This window comes from Dioscorea cayenensis, chromosome 7 (genome assembly GCF_009730915.1).
Source record: "Dioscorea cayenensis subsp. rotundata cultivar TDr96_F1 chromosome 7, TDr96_F1_v2_PseudoChromosome.rev07_lg8_w22 25.fasta, whole genome shotgun sequence".
NCBI lineage: Eukaryota > Viridiplantae > Streptophyta > Magnoliopsida > Dioscoreales > Dioscoreaceae > Dioscorea > Dioscorea cayenensis.
Window position 1 is genome coordinate 19,839,057 of NC_052477.1, and position 21,442 is coordinate 19,860,498.

The window sequence follows — 21,442 nt, forward strand, 5'->3', positions numbered from 1 at the left end:
CAACCTAGCTTTGTCTAACGCTCATGGTGTGTCACTCACTTACAAGGTTACCAACAAGAACTCTCAACCCTAGTGTCACTCTAGGGAAATGTTCATACAATCAAGCATTCAAGGTTGGAACTCACAATAAACATTAATTTATTGAAAGCATAATAAAGAAGTTCAAAGAAAGCGAATACATCCTAGGGTTCACAATCACCCAAGTACCCACTAGGGTGTAGCTCTCCATGGAGCTAAGTACAATCAAAGAAATCGAATGTAAAAGCAATGAATCCATAAAGAAACCTCCTCGATGGTCATGTCATGGTCTTGCGGAGAGTCCTCTACTCGGCATCCAAGGATTCCCTCGTCCGGTATAGGGATCGCCTAGAGCGAAAAGCTCTCCTACGAACCTTGTTCCTCAGGAATGACGATATCGGAGCCATAGAACCTCTCCAAAACCTTGGCCAATACCCCTCAAAAACCTAGCCAAAGCCCTCTCTCAAGTTGGAGAAAAGATGCAGAAAAGAATACCAAAATCGGGGCTGAATCGGCTTTAAATAGGGCTGGAATCGGGCAACTCCACGGGCGTGGATGCTACACGCACCCGTGCGGAATTTCCACACGGGCGTGGATAATTTCCACACGGCCGTGTGGATTCTCTGTTTCTCTGATTTCTCGGCCGGCTGTGAACAGTGCTGCTACAGTACTTGCTACAATATTGCTGCAATCTTCGACCTGAATAACTTCCCAATTCCATACTTTCATCAGGGTAACGCAAACGGGCACATGTTCACGTCGTGAATCACTTGCTTCTTCAATGATAAGATGGAATGCTCGAGTGTGACTGCCTTTGTACCCCTCAAATGGATGTGCTCACTTTCGAATGCGAGGAGGTTGGCACACACTCTAGCATCTCACACACTGCCCCTATGTCTTGGCGTTTGAACCTTAGCAAGATCTCCTCCTAAATAGGTGCATTATGATCCACATTGGCCTATTTCCTTCATACTCGACCCTCACAACCATACCTGCATAAAAAGTAACATAAAAACATACATATTAATGTAAAAACCTGAGAAAAGTAATGCTCAACATAAGGAATGAACACTTCGCATTCATATTGCACAAGCACTTATAAATAATCTTGCCATTTACCGGTGGAATTAGAGCACAAAGCATATTGGGCAATTAAAGTGATGAATTTCGACTTGCGCAAATCCGGAGAGCAACGAATATTACATCTCAACAAGTTAGACGAATGAAGGATGAATCCATACGAGAATGCAAGGATATATAAGGAAAGAATTCCGATGTGGCATGACAAGCATATTAAGAGTCCGAAGGACTTCAAAGTAGGCGATCAAGTGTTACTATTCAACTCTCGTCTACGTTTATTTCTGGGGAAAATCAAATCAAGGTGGTCTGGTCCGTATACTGTAACCGAAGTTTCACCTCACGGAGCCATTGAGATTAACCATCCAGAGAAGGGCACTGATAAGTGCTTGAGTGAACATGTTTTTATGCATGTTTTACATACATTGAGCATCATATTTTATACGGTTTATGTCTCATTTCGTGTATTGGGTGTTCTTTTATGCATATAGGTTGTGAAGGCATTGGGAATTCAAAAGGGACGAAGATAGGCTATCATGGCATAATATTGGGAGTTCTTGTACAAATCAAGTTGGAAGACACAAGAGGAGTTCGTGTATGAGGAGATGTGTGCCAACTTCTATAGTTTTGCAAGCCAATTTATTAATGGAAGGGCACAAAGACAGCCATGTCTCCACATTCCTCCACTTTGTAAAGATTTCAAGACCTTTCAAGACGCATTGATGAAGCAAAAGCCGTATAGCCTACCATATGATCGTGTGCCCGATCGTGTAGCCTTAAGAGGAGAATGTTTATCATCATGTACTGTATTAATTTTTTACTCGTAGCAGGGATTATCGTTCATGCGCCCACGTGGAAATTCCTCGCAGCTCATGCGGCGCGTGAAAAATCCACATGGCGCTGGGGGGCACGTGACGGGACGCGATGTGAGGCTATAAATACACCTTTTTGGCCGATTCTAAAGGGACTTTTTGCGGAGCTTTTGAGCATAGACATTGAGAGAGAGGCGGTTAGGGGTTTGAGGAGAAGGTCTTCGCCAATTGAGAGGGAGTTCTTCACCAACTTTGATAGTTTCCTTCGACGTCATAGCATTTTTGGGGAGCCATTGGTGACCTAGCTTCGGAGAGGAACCCTTCAAGACGATAGAACTACCAATCAAGGCCAATCCGTGCAGGTCGAGGGGTTTTCTCTATGGGTTTTGAGTGCTCTTCATTGTATCCATTATTGTTTTGTAACTAGGCCCATGGAGGGCTAAAACCCTAGTGGGTATTTGGGCATGTGAACCCTAAGATTTATATTTTGGATTGATTCTCTTAATGCTTCTAGTTAATCCGAGATATCTTGAGTTTTAATCTTGTGATTTAATTGCTTGCTAGTGTTGTTAATCCTTGTGGTTGATTTACATTGCATGATTTAATACTTTGATGTGAGAGGTCTCCATTAGAGTTAGATTTCCAAGATTAAAGAGGGTTGAGAGGGTGAGCCTTGAGATGGAGGAGTGTCCCCTTTCTCCTTCGATTCAGTGTTTCCTATCTCCGTATTCCATATTCTCTTTGTAACCATATTTGGTGTGAGGAGTGAGATTGCTCGATTTCTCCGCCCGGGACCTTGTAGGGGGTTAGGATCCTTCGCGGGAATTAGGGTTGGATCTACATTTAGTAATCGGTTTCACTCTTAGGTTTCCTTTATAGCATATTGCGGTCATATAAGGTGTGAAGTGTTGAGATTGGTCGATTTCTCCACCGGGACCTTGTAGGGGACTAGTGCCTTTTGCTTGGAGACAAGGATTGGTTATCATTGGACTACCTCGACTCATTAGACTTGATTCTAAAGCATTTAGTGAATCTTGAGCTTCAAGGAAGATCTTAGGGGGATCATTGCCCGAATACCTCATCCTTAGTGATTGAGACTCTTCTACTTTATTTCTTGCATACTTGTTTGCTTTTGCTTTGCAATTAGTTCACTTCATCATATTCATTGATTCCGACTAGATAATTGAGAAGTGGTTATTACTAATACTTCCGTTCCCTCGTGGATTCGACTCACCCGACTCACCGGGTAATTATTACTCGACACCCGTGCACTTGCGGTTTATACGCATATTCGGATGTGTCAGGCACATTCAAGGTGAATGGACACAGGCTGAAACCATCCAGAGAAGGGCACATTCATAGTGACAATAGAGAAGTATTTTTCCTCCACGAACCCCCGTGAGGTAACGCAAGGTACGTCAAGCTTAGTGACGTTAAACAAGCGCTTCTTGGGAGGCAACCCAAGTGTTTACTGTTTTCTTATTTTCTAGTTAGTTTGTTTGCATGAATAATTTGTTAAGTGTTGGTGTCTTGATTTTTAGATGCTTGTGCTGAGTTTTTCCTGTGGGCTTTGAGTATTCATCATGTGTTTTCATGTGGAATTGGCGAAGTTTGGTCGTTTGAGCTCTGTTTCATGTTTTTCACTGGTAAAATTTGCATAAAAGGGCAGGCTCTGAATGTGTAAACATGTTCAGAGATTTTCTGTAGAGCCTGCAGAATTTTCTAAGGCATCCATAGAAAACACACGGGCGTGTGGAATTTCCGCACGCCCGTGGATTTGCACAGCGAGCTCATCCAGAGAAGGCACAGGGGCGTGTGGCGGCCCCTGTGAACGACAATACGACTGTCATATGGCCATGGGTAATTTCCGCACGAGCGTGTGAATCCTTGCAAAGTCGGGCAGATTATCCCGAGAGCCCACAGGGCATGGACTGGCCCCTCTGGGTGACCTTGTGAATCACACACATGGGCGTGGGTAATTTCCACACGCCCGTGTGAATCTCTGCAGATGAGTGACCTTATGGATCTCTGCAGATGCGTCTGCCCCTATGAAACCCTCGTTCGAGGGCACACGGGCGTGGGTGATTCCCGCACGCCCGTGTGGATCTCCTGGAATTAAAAGACTGTATGGTCTCCTAATACATTGGTCACACCTTATTCCTCGCCTAACCCTAAGCCGCTTCACAAAAACATTTCCGACATTCATCCTGCCTTTCTATTATTGTCTTTGAATCGATTCATTATGCATTGTGCGGATTGTAGAGGTGTTTAGCTTCAACTCGCTTGGGTAAGCCTTTGTTTCCTCTCGTCACCGATTTCCTTTGAGTCTAGCTGATTACCTGCGATTTAAATGGATAATCCACATTGGTTTCTTACCAAAATAGTTATTTTTTATTTTTGAGAAGATCTCGAAGTGAGATGGGGGTGTAGCTGGAAGAATGGCTACAAAGGGCGCGGCTTCTTCCACGCCCGTGAAATCGCAATCCCAGCAGTAAAATTAACGCACGGTCGATGCGTTGTTATTTCCTACGATCCAATGAAATTGATTGATTTTTCTTTCTCTAATACATGCGTGTATGGCCACGAGATCGAAGAAGGCAGCTAGCTAAACATCCCTAGAGGGCCTCCCCCGAGCCGGAAGTCATGGAATTCACATCGCCCCGAGCATCGAACTCGGTTTGAGCAAAGTAGCGAAGCTTAAGTTTGGTCAAACGCTGAATCCCTGTATGTTGGTCACTCGTGAAGGTGCAACTAGTAGATGACATGGCTGATGAGGTTGCGAAACTATTATTGGTCGGTAGTTGGCATAAGTTATTGAATATTCATGACCCGGCTATCTGCTCAATTACCTTAGAGGTGCTTGCTTCATTTGAGTTCGACCGCTCTTATGCTCATTTTGATAGTGTCGGCGCTATTCAGTTCTTAGCTTTTGGGCAACATCATAGTATGAGCATCACACAGTTTTCCACTAGGCTTAGTTTATATGATGACGAGAATACTGAAACTGAAGAGTACGAGAGTCTTCCAATTGACATATCGGGTTTATCTCCCACGGCGGCGTATAAAATACTATGTGGTAAGGGGCGATATGAACCAGGAGTGTCTAAGGCCTCATGTTTATCTCGACCTAGTTACAGATATCTTCACGCAATCATAAGCAAATCAATGAATGGTCGTGGTGATAGCACGGGAGTCATTAACAAGCAAGAACTTTTATACTTATACTCCATGGTTCGGAACAAGCCGGTCCATCTGGGGCACATTTTAGCGGAGTATTTGAAGCATCAAGGACAGTATCCTAGACTTGGTGTCATTTTCTCGGGTCCATACATTACTAGACTCATTTTGGGGATGGGTCTCACGCTGACACAATCCGGAGCCGAAAAAGACGATAATACCAAAGACCACTTGGGTTAGAGACAATGAGGGCTCATGGGTTTGGTCAAGAAATATCCAAATGGTGTCTATGTGTCGAATATACCATTCGGGATAAAGGTGATGAAGTCGAGGCATCTCGACCCGCCTCCCGAGCCTCACCAAAGACCAATAGAGACCAAGGCACCCCAAGTGGCGGAGGAAGCACCCCCCATGCGATGATAGCCACCATCTCGAGCTCATGATCGCTTTGAGAGGCTCGAGAATGCTTTAGGAGTGGTGCGGACAGAGGTCTCCGAGATCAGGGCTACGCAAGCCGCTCAGTACACAGAGTTCATGGCACGGTTCGATCGACACACTGCATCTTAGAGCGAGACATTCTTTCATCAATTGTCTTAGTGCCAAGGAATCCTCCGCCCCTCGTGTCTACTCGCACCCTCATCCCCTACCCCCGACACCATGGACCCACCATGTGCGTCTTCACCACAGAAGAAGACCCTACTCCCGAGCACGCATAATCGACATTTGACTTTATCTCGTATTTTCCTTATTTTGCAATCTTTATTTTTTTAGACTTGTTCACTCATAAAGGATTCTCCTTCCGAGTTTATTTTCGCTTTTGCATCTCGAGTTGTATTCATTGTCTATCTTTTTATATATACCGAGTTATTTTGTTTTTATTGAGCTTCACCGATGCGCGTGTATGGTCTTGTCATCATGGGAATTGAGACTTAGTCATGGGCACGCCTAAGGTGCTTAGGAACTTGGCCGTGTGAGCTTCTACAAACCCGCTGGAACACTACTCCCATGGAATTAGCTTCATCAAATGCAACACTAGGAGTCGTGAGTATTGTTTTGATTGCTTCTCCCACATTTGCTTTTTGAATGATATACATTTTGAGTAAGCTTGTATGTGTACATTGGGGACAATGTACATCTTAAGTGTTTGGGGGAGGGGGAGTTTCATAGTGCACACATCCTTTCAATTGTTCTTGATTGATATATGCTCACATAGCTAATGGCGGTTCACCTTAGTTGCAATGATTGTATTCTTGAGTTTATGAGAAATTTTAACATTGAATGTTTTCATGCTCTAGTTCTTGCTTGAATTTCTAGGAATTTTTACCCTATTTACACTCGAAAGGTACTACTCACTCTTTAAACTCTTTTGAAAACTCATGTTCTATGTTAAAGGGACTAGTTATAGCTGTTTCTTGTGTTAAATATAAATATATATATATATATATATAGTTTTATTGGTTATTTGTGCTTGTTGGGTGGAAAGAGCTACCACCTATGTAGTATGAAGCTACTCTCATAAGTCGGATACTAGCTATGCCCTAATGAGAGAAAGAGCTATCTCATAGGATGAGTGAAAGCTACCACCCCGCAGAAAGAGCTACCACCTGAAAGTGTGAAAGCCACCCTTTAGCGGCCGCTTTGGAAAGGGCTACCTTAGAGGATGTGTGAAGCTACTAACATCTTTTGAAATTGTCTGTCACTTTTTGTAGATAAATAAGTCCCTTGTACTTAGAACTTTAAGGAGTATACCTTTGGGTTGTTTTGAGTGAGTTCACACACGCATACAATTTCGGGTTTGTTTTCCTTTTTGATTCAAGTTTTTAGCTAGAGCTTTGATCATTCATATTTAATGTTGAAATTTCACATACTTGTAGAATTCTCTCTTTGTATACTTTGGTGAACCTAAGACCAAGCACCTTTCAATGTTTTTCTTCATTGATGCACGTATCGTTTAATTTTTGCTTGAGGACAAGCAAAAGCTTAAATGTGGGGAGTTTGATAAGTGCTTGTGTGATATGAGTGCGAGCCGCTCATTCCTTATGTTGAGCATTACTTTTCTCGGGTTTTAACACTAATATGTGTGTTTTTATGTTACTTTCGTGAAGGCAGGGTTGTGAGGCCGAGTATGAAGGAAAGAAGCCAATGTGGAGCACAATACACCGATTTTTGGAGGAAATCTTGCTAAGGTTCAAACGCAAGACATAGGTCAGTGTGAAATGCTAGAGTGTGTGCCAACCTCCTCGTATTCTAGTTGGCATATCCATTTGGAGGGGCACAAAAGCAGCCACACTCGAGCATTCCGACTTATGCACATAGAATAAGAGCTCTACCAACTTGCCTATCATTGAAGAAGCAAGTGATCCACGACGTGAATGTGTGCCCGCTTTGCGTACCCCGATGAAAGTATGGATTCGGGAAGCTATTCAGGCCGGATACTGCAGCAGAGCAATGAAGCGAAAACACTCGTGAGCAAAGCACTGCTCACGACCTGCCAAGAAAACAGAATTCGAGAGAATCCACACGGGTATGTGGAAATTATACACACCTGCGTAGAATTCCACATGGGCGTGAAAGATCCACAGGCCGTGTAGTCGCCTCGATTCCACCTCTATTTAAAGTTGATTCACCCTCGATTTTTGGTGTTCTTTTTCTCCATCTTTTCCGCAACTCTGAGAGAGGGCTTCGGCTAGGGGTTTTGAGGGGTATTGGCTAGGGTTTTTGAGAGGTTCTACTGGCTTTGACATTGTCATTCCTTAGGAAGAAGGTTGGGAGGGTAGCTTCCGCCGAGGCGTATCCTATACCCGGACGAGGGAATCCTTGGGCGACTGAGTAGAGGACTCTCCACAAGACCATCGATCACTACCATCGAGGGGGTTTTTCTATGGATTCATTGCTTTTTACATTCTATTTCTTTGATTGTACTTTAGCTCCGTGGAGAGTTAAACCCCTAGTGGGTACTTGGGTATTTGTGAACCCTAGGATGTATTTGTTTCATTGAATCTCTTTATTATGCTTTCAATTAATTGATGTTTATTGTGAGTTCCAACCTTTGAATGCTTGATTGTATGAACATTTCCCCAGAGTGACACTAGGGGTTGAGAGTTCTCGCTGGTAACCTTGTGTGTGAGTGACACACCACGAGCGTTAGACAAAGCTAGGTTGGAGAGGGTTGAGATGGTGAGCCGAGAGATACAGGAACATCCCCTTTCCCTTCCAACGTGATAGATTCTACCTCCGCTCCTCGAGTTCTTTGCGGCCACAATAGAGTGAATGGTCTCGTGGATGAACTTCCGCTGGGGCTTAGTTGCGCGTGCAACGAAGTGAAGCGTTGAGGTGATCTTAGTATCTAAATCATGGTTAGGGACATTCCACCTGGACCGAAGGGTTAGGTCTATAATTAGGAAGAGATTTATCACTTGGAATCCCTAGAGCTCTTTGCAACTCTATGCGAATGCGAGGTTTAGAGGTTATCTAACTCTCCTCCGGGACATGTATAGAGTTAGGCATAGTTGACCTTAGATTTTGCGACTCATGTAATGAAGGATTTCCACGACTCACTATTGCATTGATTATGAAGCATAATAGAGGGTTCTTGCACTTGAAGCGATCGTCCTAGGCGGAGCATTATCCGAGTGCCCCATCTTTATCGATTGCCTTACCTTCTCTTTACTCAGTGCTCTCTTACTTGTTGTTTTTTACTTTTGAGAATTGAATCATTGTCACATTTATCACTATTGATCTTTCACATAGCTAAGAATCGAATTAAGTGTTTTTATCCCCTATTCCCTGTGGATTCGATACCCGCTCACTCGGGATTATTACTTCGACAAACCCGTGCACTAGCGGGATATACGCAAGGGGACCTTGTTAGGGGGGTGTAAGGTGTGTGGGGGGGAGCATTGGCCGAGTATCTCATCTTTAGTGATTGAGAACTTCTCTACTCTTTTTCTTGTCCATTCACTCGCTTTGTTAGTTAATTCTTACAATCGGCTCATTCCACCATATTCATTGAATCTGACTAGATAACTAAGAAGTGGTTAATACTAATACTTCCTTTTCCTCGGGTCTCGACTCACCCACTCACCGGGGTAATTATCACTTCCACACCCATGCACTTGCGCTTACATGCATATTCGAGACTGCTACCTCATGATAAACGCCTAAAAAGTATGTATTTTGCATGTATTTGTTTTGTATTATTCTTTATAGTTTTTGTTGAATCGATGCCCTTTTTAGTCTAAATTGGGTTATTTTTGCATTTCAGGCCTAATAGAAGCCCTGAGGACTAGGCGACGCGATTGGGGATGCATTCGCATCGAAAATGTCATTTCCGAGTGGGGATTACTCGCAGAGACAACACCGCATCGAAGTTAATATAGCAACTTCACCCGTAGCGACTCATCATGGCTCATCATGGGCTTCTCAGTAGAAAACTGAAAATCCCTAGGGGTCGGCATACGGCCGGTATACTGACCCGTTTACCCATCGGGATATGGGCATTTATAAGGCCTTGATGGGCATCATTTTTAGGGGCTTCTTCCGGATTCTTCATCTTCCTTGGTCAAGGGACGGCTAGGGGTTTTGAACACCACTTCCACACCACTTGATCCCGAGCTTGAGGAGGGCAAAAGGGAGGAAATCCGAGCATTTCTCAGCAGGGAGAGCAAGAACGAGGAGGATCTACTTCTAGGGACTACATTGTTAAGAGGTTGAAGACAACGGGAAGCCACCACTCCAAGTGGCGTCTTCGGATGGTTTTTTCTCCGTGGATTATTGCGCTCATTTGGCCTTCATCATTTGAGGGAGTGTTCCTCATGTTTATTTTGGTTGTTTGTATGGATTATTGGGTTTCTTTGTTGAACATGAAGAACTAAACCCCTAGGTCACCGGATGTAGGTGAACCTTGGGGGTGAACTTGTGATGTTTTTGATTATTAGGGTAGTTTATGAATGTTTGGCTTGTTGTGATCCTTGTTTGGTGTTCTTGATTGTTTTGGTACATTTGATTGAGTGATGTATCAAATTCTTGGTAGCACTTTGTAGCATGATCATTGCCTTAGTGCTAGACTCCACCAAACTAACAAGGGTTTATTGTATAACATGTCCGTGACCATCGGGTATTTGTACCCTCCATTCCTAGGGATTGAAAAACTACTTGTATTTCCACCCTAATTTGTGAAAAACCGCCATTCTCATTGCAACCGTGGGAAGTTGGGCGGAAGAAATTCCGTGATCAACACTTGCACCGGGTTAGGGGTCAATTGTCGTGACCATCGGGTTGACCCTAGGTTTTGGCTTTTCTCGGTCCAACTAGGCACGTGCTTAACTACTCAATTTCTTACTCACTTAAGTAACCACCTCGGAATCCGGATCCGTGACCATTTTTCCAACCTTGAGCATCTCCCATGTATTGATTGTTTCGCACTTCTTTAGAATTTCTCACACTTTTCATTTTTGCTTTCTTTTCTTCTTTTCTCTTACCTTGGAATCGGTGAGCTAAACAACAAGTAAGAAGTGAGTAAAGTAGCTCCTCAGGCCCCTGGGGAATATGACCCACTCGTGCGTGCGTGAGTGGTTTTATTACTTGACTGACCCCTTGCGCTTTGCGGGTGTTCACACTCTCGTCGATCAAGTTTTTTTGGCGCTGCTGTCGGGGACTCCAAGAATGCTAGGAAAAATCTTTAGCTCACTGCTCTAGTTATTTATCTCTGTCATTATAAATATTTGTCTTTGTATGTGTCTTTTACCTTTTTGTGCATATTTACTTATTTTGTTTCTTTCGTGTTTTCTTTGATAGCTAATTTTTGCTAGTTTTGTTTATTTACACAGGGCCATGGACTTTGACTTTGAAGAATAACTGCTTTTGGCGCTAAAATGTATGCACTTGAAAGATGATGGAAGAATTAGATACCATAAGAGCACACCAAAATGATCCGGCCCTGGATTTTCATGAAAAATTATTGGGCGCTAAAATGTATGCACTTGAAAAAGAAATGGAAAAACTTGACACCAAGAGAGTACGCCTTAGCAACCCATATCCTGATGTTTACAATCCATACTGGGGAGGGCACCCACACTCTTCGGCACCTCATCATACCCAACAATGGGAGTACCCTCCTGATGGATTGCCACAAATATCCTCCTTTCATATACCATGGTACAACCCACCTCCTGTAGACCATAGTAAGCAACTCAATCAACGGGGTCTCAGTGCACAAGATGTGTTTGCAAGATTCATGATGAATATGGATGCGGAACTTGACCCCATGAATTCAGGTCTCAGTGCACAAGATGTGTTTGCAAGATTCATGATGAATGAGAGTGCGAAACTTGAAGCCATGAATACCGCAATTTTTAATACCCAACAATCTCTTCAAAGTATGGAAAACAAGATGGGAGAGTCTTCCAATATATTGACCAAGCTGCCACAAACTATTGAAGACATATATGAGAATGACATTAGAAAAGGAAGAGAACAAGGATGAAATTGTGGTAGAAGTTGGCATTGAGGTGTTGGAGGTTGAAGAGGCAATTGATTTACCACCAATACCTTTTTGAGCAAATAATTGATTTTACACCCTCAAGTTGAAATTGAAGAAGACAAGGTGGAGGATGACATTATGAACATGGAAACATTTGAGGAAGTAGAAGAAACTCCATCGACCACATTTGAAGACACTACTTGCCTCAATATTGACCATTCCATCAACCAATCAATAATTTTCAAGTGTAGAAAAGAAATTCCGGGAATTATATTTGAAGATGTGGGTAAGAAGCCAAGGTCATCCTTGAACCCACCTATGCCGGGCTTGGGCAATTCCCAACCAAAGATTTTTCCTTGGTGGCCCAAGCAAATGTTATGGGCACTTGATGTTCATCACACCATGGTTGAAAAAAATATTGTGGATAGGATGTTGAATCCACCAATTGATCCACCTATGCAAGGCTTAACAAGTTCTCAACCAAATTTGTTCCCTTGGAGACCCAAAACAACACTTATGGGTAGTTTAAGGCATTTTTGACATGGGTTGAGGAAGCAAATGCGGGTAGGAAATTGAAACCTTCCAAGGACCCGCCGTGGGTCGAGCTTAAACAACTCCCGCCCAAGCTTTTTTTCCTTGGAGGCCAAAAGGTGACTCATGCTTGACCTCCAAATTTGCATCATCCCGGAGGGTAAGTTTTGTATTTCTTGGTAGTTCTTATGCAACTCTTAGCGGGATGAACACACCATATTCAAGCCTTCTTAGGTAAGAAAGAGGTACGCCGAGCTAATGACATTAAACAAAGCGCTTCTTGGGAGGAAACCCAAGTTTCTTTCATTTGTCATATTCTTTTTCTCATCTATGTTGTTGTGCTTAACTTGTGTTTTTAGTTGTGGTTTGGCTTTAGTTGCATTTTCATCATTTTTTTTAGTTCATTAGCCTTTGTGTTTTCTTGTTTATTATGTGATCTTTGAGCAATTCATATTCTTGATGCATTCTTGTTGATGTTTTGAGTGTTTTATCGATGTTTTCGGCTTTGTTTTCCAAGGTTTCATCCATAAGCTGAAGTGTGCAAAAGTGTGGAGGAAAAAGTTGTGCATCGAGAAAATCCCGAGGACCATCCTTGCAGCCACAAGGATGCCCCTCGGGACTCATCTAGAGAGTCTTGAGGACTATCCTTGCGGCCGCAAGGATGCCCCTCAAGACTACCCTAGTGAGGGCTTTATAAGTGGGGTTTTGAGGCTGTTATTATTCATTCTTCTTCCCCATTCTTCCAACCTTTTTCTCCTTCATTTCTCCACCGCTTTTTCTTTATGCTCTAGTTTGTTGTTATCCTCCTCTTTTCCATTTTAGTGACATAAAATTGGAGTTTGAGCAAGCTTTTTTCCGGATCTAACCAATAACTTCACTCATCTTACTCTAGGTTGAAGATTTGGTCTCTCCCTCAAAACTTTGAGCTCTTCATGCTTTTGTGGGTGGAATTTCTTGGATTTTTGTTGTTGTGTGAGTGATTGGTAATTATCAAGTAGTTTTCCTTGATTTGTAAAATTTTTGGCTACTTTTACAACCAAAGTTCTTGAAATTTTTTTCCGAAATAATCAGTAGTACTTGCCATTTTTCTTGAAAATTTTTCATTCTTTTGGTGCCTACTTTGCTTGTAACCCTAGTTGGATGATCTCCACTTTGTTTTGTGCAGGGATGCCCATCAAGAGATTTGCTTCGAAGAGAGCTAGGAGGGAACCCGATAAGAGCCTAAATGTATGTATTTATATGTTGGTTTTTGTATATGCTTAGCGTGCTATTTTTAGATTAATCGATTCTCGATTTTTCACTTAGATTGGTTATTTTCTTATTGCAGGCCTCAAAGAAGCTAAATAGTGCTCGAGAATGCAATTGTGGTGAAATTAGCACCAAAAATCATGTTCTCGAAGCAAAAAAACATTGTTGCGGTTATGTAACCCAGCATGCTTAGAACTTCTAGCATTCTTCTAATCCTTAGTAACCCAGGGGGGATCCACATCATGACTTTTCTTCACTTCTTGATTTCCACTTTCTTAATCGGTCTTTCACAATTACTCGCTTAGTTTTTATTTTTATTAGTAGCCTTAAGCATCAAGTGATTTGTAGGTTAGACAACAAGTGAAAAAGAAGTAAGGGTAGCTCCTTGGGCCTAGGGAATACGACCCTCTCGTGCTCGCACGAGAGGTATTACTTGATGACCCCATGCACTTGCAGGACACTCATCAAAACCTTCTCCTCCCATGCAAGAGCCAAGGTTTTCTAAAGAAGAATATAAAACACGTTATGCACTCCTATCACGCAAGGTGTTCCGCAAGGTTAGAAAAATTGATTGGGATGCTTTGAGCACATTGGGATTAAATGGCATGGTGTTGGAGTCAGTGACGTTTCTTCACTCCAATTCTTTGTTTATTGTTTTGCATTTCCCACTCTTCTCTGCTGACTTAGATACATTGAGGGCAATGTACGACTTTAGGTGTGGGGATGGTTTGTTTTACTTGGAGTGTTTTTGTACTTATGCATGCTTACTACCTATGATAGCTATGATTTTATTATTAAGGACTTCCTAGCATGGTAGAATGATAGTTGTGAGCTAGACACTGCATGTGCTTGAATGTAGTTCTATTTCATCTCTAGTGAACCTATATACTTGTTCACGATTACTTTCACCTTCTACGTTCCAACCAACCCACCATAATGACTTTGGCATTAATTTGCTAAATTTTATCTTCAATGCACTTTTAAGAGCTTTTGGGTTCCTTTAATGTTTTCTCTAGCTTAAAGTGAACTATTGTAGCAAGTCTATACAAGGGACATGAGATACAGTTTGTACATGTGAAAAAAAATAAAAAAAATAATTTTGAGTCTATGACACTATTCCTCCTGCTAGTATAGCATGAATGCGTCTATGTAGACCGTATTCGAGTACATTGGGTGGCTCTTGTGCCTAATCGAGCATGTGCATCCTTCGGAAAGATTGTAAATTGTGCAGTCTACGTTAGTTGGACTCGAGAGGAAAAAAAGGAGAAAAAAAAGTGTGTATGTTTGTATATATGTGTGAAAGAAATAAGGTATCTCTTTTGTTCCTTTGAAGCTTGTTGTATAGTCATTTGAAAGTTAGAGTTTTATCTAGGAACCAGAGGACTCTTAATTGAGTATTGAGTGTGCCTTTAGCATCTTAATGTCATTATCATTATTTGTAGGGGTGAATGGGCATCTTGAGGGTAATCCGGGGTGTGGAGGTCAAGTTGGGAGTTAACACACACTCACGGGGAGAGAAAAAGTGTGTATGTTTGTATATATGCGGTGGCTGGGGTTTTTGAACACCACTTCCACACCACTTCCACACCACTTGAACCCGAGCTTGAGGGAGGGCAAAAGGGAGGAAATCGAGCATTTTCTCTGAGAGAGCAAGAGCGAGGAGGATCTACTTCTAGGGGTCTGCATTGTTAGGGAGGTTGAAGACAACGGGAAGCCACCCTTCCAAGTGGCGTCTTCGGAAGGTTTTTCTCCGAGGGATTCTTGTGTCATTCGGCCTTCACCATTTGAGGGAGTGTTCCTCATGTTTATTTTTGGTTGTTTGTATAGATTATTGGGTTTCTTTTGTTGAACATGAACAACTAAGCCCCTATGTCACGGATGTAGGTGAACCTTGGGGTTGAACTTGTGATGTTTTGGATTATTTGAGTAGTTTATGCATGTTTCGCTTGTTGTGATCCTTGTTTGGTGTTATTGATTGTTTTGGTACATTTGATTGAGTGATGTATCAAATTCTTGGTAGCACTTTGTAGCATGATCATTGCCTTAGTGCTAGACTCCACCAAACTAAGAAAGATTTATTGTATAAATACGCCGTGACCATTGGGTATTTGTACCATTCCATTCCTAGGGTTGAAAACTACTTGTATTTCCACCCTAATTTGTGAAAACTGCCATTCTCCTTGCAACCGTGTGGGAAGTTGAGCGGAAGAAATTCCGCGCTCAACACTTGCACCCGGGTCGGGGGGTCAGTGCCGTGACCATCGGGTTGACCTAGGGTTTTGGTTTTTCTCGGTCCAACTAGGCACGTGCTGAACTACTCAATTTCTTACTCACTTAAGTAATCACCTCAGGAATCCACATCCGTGGCCATTTTCCAACCTTGAGCATCTCCTGTGTATTGATTGTTTCTCACTTCTTTAGAATTTCTCGCACTTTTCAGGTTTGCTTTCTTTTTCTTCTTTTTCTCTTACCTTGGAATCGGTGAGCTAAACAACAAGTAAGAAGTGAGTAAAGTAGCTCCCTCGGGGCCCTCGGGGAATATGACCCACTGCATGCGTGCGTGAGTGGTTTATTACTGATGACCCCGTGCGCTTGCGATGGTGTTCACACTTTGTGTCGATCACCTCACATCCCATATAACCACTACTAAGCTCTAGGGATACCTCGAGTGAAACCGATTCCCTAAATGTAGATCCAACCCTATTTCCCGGTGAAGGATCCCCTAACCCCCTACAAGGTCCTCGTGAAAAATCTAACAATCTCACGCCTCACACCAAATATGGTTGCATAGAGTATAGGGAATACGGAGACAGGAAACACTCAATTGGAAGGGAAAGGGGACACTCCACTATCTCATGACTCACCCTCTTAACCCTTTTAACCTTAGTGTTCTAACTCTAATGGAGACCTTGCACATCAAAGTAATAGATCAAGCAATGTAAATCAATCATAAAAATCAACAACACATGCAAGCAATGAAATCACAAGGTTAAAACTGAAATCAACTCAGATTAACTAGAAATATAGAGCAAATCAATACAAAAACATAGATCCCAGGGTTCACATGCCCAAATACCCACTAGAGTTTAGCCTTCCATGGGCCTAATTACAACATAATAATGGATACAATGAAAAGCAATGAAATCCATAGAGAAAAACCCCTTTGAATTCAAGTAGATTGGCCTTGGTGGGTAGCTCAACGTCTTGAAGGATTCCTCTCGGGAAGCTAGGTCGTTGGTGGCTTACCAAACTCGCTACGATGATGAAGGAAACTATCAAAGTTGGTGAAGAACGCCCTCCAAATTGGCAAAGACCTCCTCTTTAAACCCCTAGCCGACTTCCTCTCCAAGTACTCGCCTAAAGCTCTTCTAAAAACGTCCACGAAAAATAGAACAAATGGCGTATTTATAGCTCGAATCATATCCATCACGTGCCTTCACGCGCTCGCATGGGCTGTAGGAATTTCCACGCTGGCAAAGGAACAATAAATTTGCTACAGTACAGTTACGGTACTTTGCTACAATGATTTCCACAAATGCAATTAGAATATTCTCCTCTTGAGGCCACATAATCGGGTACACGATCATGTGGTAGAGCTATAAGACTTTCCTTCATCGATGCATCTTCAAAAGGTCTTACAAACTTCACAAAAGAAAAAGGAATGCGAGGATATGACTACCTTTGTGCCCTTCAATTAGTGCATTGACTTGAATCTCCTTGGAAGTTGGCACATCTCTCCTCATTCATAAACTCCCTCTCGTGTCTTCATCTTTGAATTACACAAGAACTCTCAACATCATGCCTTAATAGCCTATCTTTGCTTTCTTTTCGAATCTTCAAAGCATTCATAACTCTACTCGCATAAAAGAACACCTAATACGTGATATGAGACATAAACCATATATAAAATGATGCTCAATGCAAGTAAAACACGTACAAAAACATGTTTACTCAAGCACTTATCAGAAATCTGCAAGCACGTTATAAACATGAATTAATTTAAGTTGTCACACATCATGCACACCACCACCACCACCAATTCATCTCCCATGCCAATTTATTGAACAAAAATAGTAAAGTTTATTAATTGATTCATTAATTAGATTTTAGAAAAATTATTTTAGAAAGATGAAATAAAAGAGAAATTGTTGAAAAGGTTAATTTATACTTTATGAGGATCATAAAGATGAAGCGGATTTAATTACTAGGTGATGGCGTAGACAATGTCATGAAGGTAACCTAAGATGGTGAGCAACAAACAGATCCATAACTCAGCTTGTTCACTAGCCATGTTATGTTCACAAATCGATACACAAACATATACAAATATTAACAAAAATACAATAATGATTTAGAGAGAAAAAAGAAATTAAATAAGTGAGCTACATTGCAACCAAACTTGAGGAAAACACCAGCATGTGTTTCCAGCATGTTGCACAAGCTCATAGATCGATCATTGAGTAGCTCTGTTTGGTCTCATCCTTTAAGAGCATTTCCATCTTCCTCAACTTGTTAAACGCATGCATATCTAACAATCAAATCAAACTGAAATCAACAACAAAACCTTAAGAATCCACACAAAAAGATCTAAGGACAACACGAACATAGCTTGTAGTACTTTTGGGGTAAGAGCTAGAAGGTATGGAGCTTGGAGGGCATCTGGGCTGAGAAATTGAGCGCATCCTTTACATTGTTGGAATCCTACAATGGAGAACTCCCACATCCATCATCGAGCATAGGAGAATTAGGATTTTTGGATAAGGGGAAAAGTAGGGACGAGGAGAGATTAATGGGGCTAACTTAAACTCGATCATGATGCAAATAGAACGCGTTGTGCTGGATGCTGGCGATGCCTTCATAGTGTGGTTGTCAACAACATGTTGATGGATATCGGCAGAGAAAGAAAGGGGCCAAAAATTTTTATTTACGTTTTAATATTTTAACACCAAGATACGGCTATTGCAAATTGGGGTTCTAAAAGTAGTTTGTAATTTTCCATACCAACCATTCGAGCCATTTTTAGAAAACCCGACTTTTCCCTCTCTACCTCTAAAGTTGTATTTGTATTGGTGTAGTGCATCTACTATCACGCATCGGACATGACCAAGTGATAAGTGCTTGTGTGATTGATAAGTGCTTGTGCAATATGAATGTGAAGCGTTCATTCCTTATGTTGAGCATTACTTTTTCTCGGGTTTTTTTACACTAATATGTGTGTTTTTATGTTACTTTCGTGCATGTAGGGTTGGGAGGCCGAGTATTAAGGAAAAACGCCAATGTGGATCACAATGCACCGATTTTGGAGGAAATCTTGCTAAGGTCCAAACACGAAGACATAGGTCAGATGTGAGATGCTAGAGTGTGTGCCAACCTCCTCGTATTCGAGTTTGGCACATCCATTTGGAGGAGCACAAAGGCAGTCACACTTGAGCATTCCGATTTATGCACATAGAACAAGAGCTCCACCAACTTTCCTATCATTGAAGAAGCAAGTGATCCACGACATGAACGTGTACCCGTTTGCATTACTCCGATGAAAGTATGGATTCGGGAAGCTATTCAGGCCGAATACTGTAGCAAGGAAATGTAGCAATACGGTGGCAAGTACTGTAGCAGCACTGATCACAACCGGCCGAGAAAACAGAAGTTCAGAGAATCCACACAAGCATGTGGAAATTATCCACGCTCGTGTGGAAATTCCGCACGGGCGAGTGAAGCATCCATTCCCGTGTAGTCGCCCGATTCCAGACCTATTTAAAGCCAAATCAGCCCCGATTTTAGTATTCTTTTCTCCAGTTTTTTCCCCAACTTGAGAGAGGGCTTCGGTTAGGGTTTTGAGCGGTATTAGCCAAGGTTTTGGATAGGTTCTATGGCTCCGACATCGTCATTCCTTAGGAAGAAGGTTGATAGGGGAGCTTCCGTCGAGGCGTATCCTATACCGGATGAGGGAATCCTTGGACGACGAGTAGAGGACTTTCCACACCCTCGATAGTCGTAGAGGACTTTTCACGACTATCCAGGGTGTTTCTTTATGGATTCATTGCTTTTACATTCTATTTCTTTGATTGTACTTAGCTACATGGAGAGATAAACTCCTAGTGGGTACTTGGGTATTTGTGAACCCTAGGATGTATTCGCTTTCATTGAATCTCTTTATTATGCTTTCAATTAATTAATGTTTATTGTGAGTTCCAACCTTGAATGCTTGATTGTATGAACATCTCCCCTAGAGTGACACTAGGGTTGAGAGTTCTCGTTGGTACCCTTGTGAGTGAGTGACACACCACGAGCATTAGACAAAGATAGGTTGGAGAGGGTTGAGAGGGTGAGTCAAAAGGTACAGGAGCGCCCCCTTTTCTCTCCGACGTGATAGATTCTACCTCCGTTCCTCGAGTTCTTTGCGGCCATAATAGAGTGAATGGTCTAAGGGATGAACTTCCGCTGGGAGCTTAGTTGCGTGTGCAACGGAGTGAAGCATTGAGGTGATCTTAGTATCTAGGGCTTAATCGTGGTTAGGGACCTTCCACCTGGACCAAAGGGTTAGGTCTATAATTAGGAAGAGATTTATCAGTTGGAATCCCTAGAGCTCATTGCAACTCTATGCGAGTGCGAGGTTGAGAGGTTATCCAATCTCTCCTCCGGGACATGTATAGAGTTAGGCATAGTTGACCTTAGATTTGGGACTATGTAATTATGGATTTCTACGACTCACCATTGCATTGATTAGGAAGCATAATAGAGGGTTCTTGTACTTGAAACAATTATCCTAGGCGGAGCATTATCCGGGTACCCCATCTTTTATCGATTGCCTTACCCCCTTCTTTACTTTTTTTGCTATCTTACTTGTTGTTTTTTTATTGTTGAGAATTGAATCATTGTCACACTTATCATCATTGATCTTTTCATATAGCTAAGAATCGAATTAAGTATTTTTTTAATCCCTATTCCTCGTGGATTCGATACCCGCTCATCCGGGATTATTACTCGACAAACACGTGCACTTGAGGGATATACGCAAAGGGGACCTTGTCGATGATAAGAATGCTAAGTGTTTTTCCTTATTATGAGCATTACTTTTTATCGGGTTTTTAGTGCTAATATGTGTGCATTTATATTACTTTCATGTATATAGGGTTGTGAAGCCGAATGGTAAAGAAAAGAAGCCAATTTAGATCGTGAAGGCACTATTTGGAGGAAATTTTGAGATGGTTCAAACGCTAAAGACATACGTCGGGTTCAAGATGCAAAAAATGTGTGCTAACCTTCTTATATTCAAGTTAGCACGATGGTTTGGAGGAGCGTAAGAGGGCGGTCACATTCGAAAGTATCTCGGCTTGTCCACTCGATAACAAGATCTTCACTAATGAAGTCGTTTAATGAAGAGGCAAAGCGATCTATAATGTAAATGTGTACCCATTTACGCTACCTCGATGAAAAGCATGGATTCGAGAGTGTTTTGGGGCCCAGATCGCACGAGGGCACTCAGTAGCAAAGCGAGTCCCGACAATTCACTATAGCAGTAATCGCTCACGCCTGACCAAAAAAAGTGAAGTTCAGATAATCCACACGGGCGTGTGAAAATTATCCATGCCCGTGTGGAATTTCCACAGGCCCGTGTGGAGAATCCACAGGGGCATGTGTATGCCCGATTCCATCCCTATTTAAAGCCGATTTCAGCTCTGATTTCAGCAGTCTTCTCTTCATCTTTTCTCCAACTTGAGGAGAGCTACGGCTAGGGGTTTTGAGAGGGTATTGTCAAAGGGATTTTGGAGAGATTCTACGGTTTCGACATCGCTCCATTTGGAAGAAGGTTAGTGGGAGAGCTTTTTGTCGGCTAACGCTCCGGTGAGGTGTATCTTATGCCGGACAAAGGGATCTTTGGAAGAGTCGAGGCTTCTCCACAAGACCATCGTCATGACTATCAAGGGGGTTTTTCCATGGATTACTTGCTTTTTACATAAGATTTCATTGTTGATTGTAACTAGCCGCATGGAAAGCTAAACCCCCTACTGGGTACTTGGATTTGTGAACCCTAGGATGTATTTGTTTTCATAAACCTTTTATTATGCTTTTCATTAATTGATGCTTTAATTGAGTT